Source organism: Lepidochelys olivacea (genome assembly GCF_965140295.1).
Source record: "Lepidochelys olivacea isolate rLepOli2 genome assembly, chromosome: 12".
Classification (NCBI taxonomy): Eukaryota; Metazoa; Chordata; order Testudines; family Cheloniidae; genus Lepidochelys; species Lepidochelys olivacea.
Window position 1 is genome coordinate 21,711,517 of NC_140422.1, and position 4,154 is coordinate 21,715,670.

The window sequence follows — 4,154 nt, forward strand, 5'->3', positions numbered from 1 at the left end:
TCTGAGCATTGAATAAAGTTTCTTTAGCAAACTGTATGTTTGTCCTCATGAGTTCCAAACAGTTTTGCTCTATGTGGCTGGTCATTTTCTTGCGGCACAATCCGGGAGAACTATTTTCATCAAACATTTTATTCCTATGCGAAAATGAAAGTGGATGTAATTTTCTAGAAAACTATTTTCATATTAAATAAATAGGACACATTTAATAGTTCATATTAAATAACAGATATTATGTAGATTTAGTAGATATTATATAAAAGAAAATTAACGAAGAGAACAAAAACCAAAAGAACACCACACTCTGAGTAAGAAGAAGCAGAAGAATTACAAAAATATCCAATGTGAAGAAAGGAGAATTTCTGTTTAACTAGACTGTAAGATTTCTAGGGCATGGACCATCTCTTATTCTCTGTATGTATTGTGTATAGCAAAATGTAGTCCTCATCCTAACTGGGTGCCATCATAATACAATAATAGGGTATTCAAGGCCCTACGTACTCTGCAGCAAGGAATGAAGGGGCAGATCCTCAACTGGTGTAAATTGTCATAGCTCCAGTGCAGATCTAGGACAATTCATAGCATTCGAGGACCTTCCCACTGGATTCTGCACCAATCTGGTGGAAATTCTTTACATTTTGTGATAGTTTCAAATCATTTTTTCAAATTCAGTTTTTTATTTAATTAAATATGAAAAAAGACAATCAATACAGTAGTCCCTGTGTTATTTTTACAAACAATCCTGTTTACTTTGTGCTATAATGCATTTTGAGTTCTCAATATGCCACTGACTGTTATCTTTCATTTTCAGAGTTCACATCTCTCAGGGAGATCATTTCAGGGTCCTACAGACTCAGGCAACATGTTGTTTGACATGTTCTAATTTAAATATAATCACACAACAGATCACTTTAATTTGGAAGCAACTGGTCAGATCCGGTCCCATTGAAGTCAGAGGCAGCTTTGTCCTTGACCAAGGACCGAGATTTGCCCCAATGTATATAATATAGGGCAAGGTGATTAGCTTCTGGGGTGAATAGAGTTGGCTCTGTCCCTGTCATCAACCTATGTTGGCTGATTTAAGAATGGAACTTGGAGCGGACAGCTAACCTGGATGCACTCATTGAGCAATGGCACAAACATGGGATTGTAAAGGGAACAGAAAAGAATAGTAAGTCTTGGGAGAACCCAAAGATCCCTCTCAAATTTTTAGATTGCTTTCAGAATGAGATGAAGAAGCTGTGAGATTGTTCTGAATATTGATATACTTTAGTAGCTCCTATTAGTTAAGGCCTGATGCTGTAGATATTATTTATTCATATCTTCCATTGACTTCAATGGGAGTTTTGCATATTGGAGGGCTGCAAGACTGGCTATATATATGTGTGTCTGAATTTCACATTGGCTTAATGTTTATTGAGACTCACTCGTCATTGTGATCCAAACAGGTGCTTCTAGGCTCATAAGAAGGCAGTTTTCTAAGATGCAGTCAGTACTATTTACCTGAGATGCCCTAGTGGCTCATTCACAGCTGTTCTGGTGTCACACGTAGCTATGCAATTTGGCAAGATTTTTAAACATACGTTGTGTAGCCAGCAGACTAAAACTTCTCCACCCATTTAGGCCTATTCCCGGTTTTCTGGTAAATCTATAGCAAATGTTTTACAAAAATGTATAATTCTTTACTTACATTAGGGGACGTAATAGCTCCCATGTAAATAATACCTATTTTGTTTGCCAAATTTCACCCCAGAGTAAACTGACTAGATCTAAACTGCACTCTGGTGACTGTGTGCCGCTCCAGAAACACAAAGTAGTCCTAAACCCAGTTTAGTCAGTCACTGGAGGATTCCTCCTATATGCAAATCCTTGAGTAGCAGAGAACTACTGTAGCTGTAGAAATCCTCACTCCACCTAGCTACATGGACAGTGGTGTGGGGCTGAGGGATGGGAGTGCAGCCAAGTGTACCTATCCCCTGGTGATACCCAGCTGCTAGAACAGCCCATTGATGCCACAAACAGCTTGTGTAGGTTCTGCAGCCTTCAGAGGGGTTAGATCAGCAGCTGAATGGCCTCTGAAACAGGGAGGCCCAATGGAGACCACTGCACTTCCTTCAACTGCAGCTGAGGGTCTGGCCCAGTATTTACAGCCAGGGTGTGCAAAGGAGATAAGAGGGATAGAATGGATATTTTACTCTTTAACTATAGTGGCACAAACAGTGCCAGTCTGATGTGTGCACACGTGTAGAACATCCATATGACCTTTGAATGTATTAACTGTCTTGAGTAAAATGAGAACACACTGAACATTTTGTTCAAAACTTGTACTGAACAGAAACTTTTTGGGTGGTTTAGAGAAGCTGAGTTAACTTTTTGTTACTTTACTACTATTATAATTATTGTTTATTTAAATCAAAGGAAATTATGAAACTAAACATTTGTCAGAAAGGATGATCAACACTGGGGAAAATGCTTACTAAGGATTTCCTTCTGTGTTCTCTTATAGCATTAATATTTTCCTTTTCTGAACTTTTCTTTTTTTGTGCTTCCTTCAAAGAGATTGATTTCACTGGGAAGAACAAACATATGCAAATAACACACTGACTGATATTCAGCTCTCTCCCCCGCACCAAAACACTGCCTCAGATAATTCTATATTGTTAGTCTGCTTTACATTTTGATCAGTTTTGATCCTTAGTCCTATAGGAAGCTCCTGGAGTACAGCTCTTGGCCTGGACTATGACCCGATGTGACACGACAGCACAGAAGTAGCTTTAACCCCGGTGTAATCTAATAGTTCAAGTTGCACAGATTTGTTTTTTCAGTGGAAATAATGGCTTCCTGTCACAAAACAGAGCCACAGATTACATGTCTGATAAATGGCTGTGGTGTTATTTTCTCCTGTAACACAACAATTAATAGTGGTTCTTCATATAATTTCATGGTTTAGATGAGACTTGACGAGAACATTAATAGATGCAGGCTCATCAGCATATGTTTCTAGTTTAAAAATCAAATGTTCTGTTGGTGTATCAAGAACAAATACTACTATATTGGTTACAATGATCTTTCATAGCTTTACCTTCAAAACACCATATTAAGACTGGTACCAATAAGGGCTGATGTGGTTTTTTTTCCTAGATTGATAATTATAATTGATAATCTGATTGGAAATAGGGTAATTTTGATTTTACGTGATATCCCCTATATCCTTACTGACAATCTCTAGAGCATATTTATGACAGTTATTTATCACCCAGCATTCCTAAATGTATATTGACTAGTCAATAGCTGCACAATGGAGATATGCAACTAATGTATCTATATTATTGAAGATTATTAAAAGTTCTATCGTCTGTACTTTTGCTTGTAAATTAATACTTCAGAATTGAACAGACAGACACTGGTAAGAAGTGGTTATCCTTAGCCCACCCAACCACCATACTTAAACTGCTGCATGTTACTAATGCCTAGCATTTACAATGAGATAATCATCACCTTGTAGTTCATTGGTGTGAATGCTGGTCAGATGGCCTGTATTTTATTAACAGAAGTAGGGTCACAAGTCAAATACATGCTTGGGGTCAATGAACAAATACAAAAGAAGATTAGAGGAACAAAGGAATGTGACTGAAGGGTTAAAATCCCACTGGGGGTTAATCTAGCAGAAATGTATCAAAGAATGTAAACGACCTTTTCTTTTGTTATTCATCATATGGGACCTAGTTCCTATATCCTGCTGATTTCAGTTGGATAGTACCCCATCTCCAAAATGCTGTCTTTTAATGAATTCATTACATATAGCTTTACAGAGGGGCTTGCAAAAAAAAAACCAAAAAAAAACAGCTGACATGCCTAAAGATCTAGATTGTAAGAAATGTATTTCACATAACGTCCACAAAATGCAGACATCCGAGTTCATTTAAAAAAAAAATCTCTATAACACTATTTATTTTGGATTCCTTTTCTGCATCACAGGCTACAGCAGAGCTGGATCCAGGATGTAAAGTTTGGAACCAGATCGGAATCTGAACAACTCCAAAATTCTCAGGTGTTTAGATCCAGGCTACTAGTTCAGGCCTATCTCTTGAAACAAGTGAATAAATAAAACAAATACTTTATGATAGCATTATACTGTCACTAATTAGAGTTTGTTT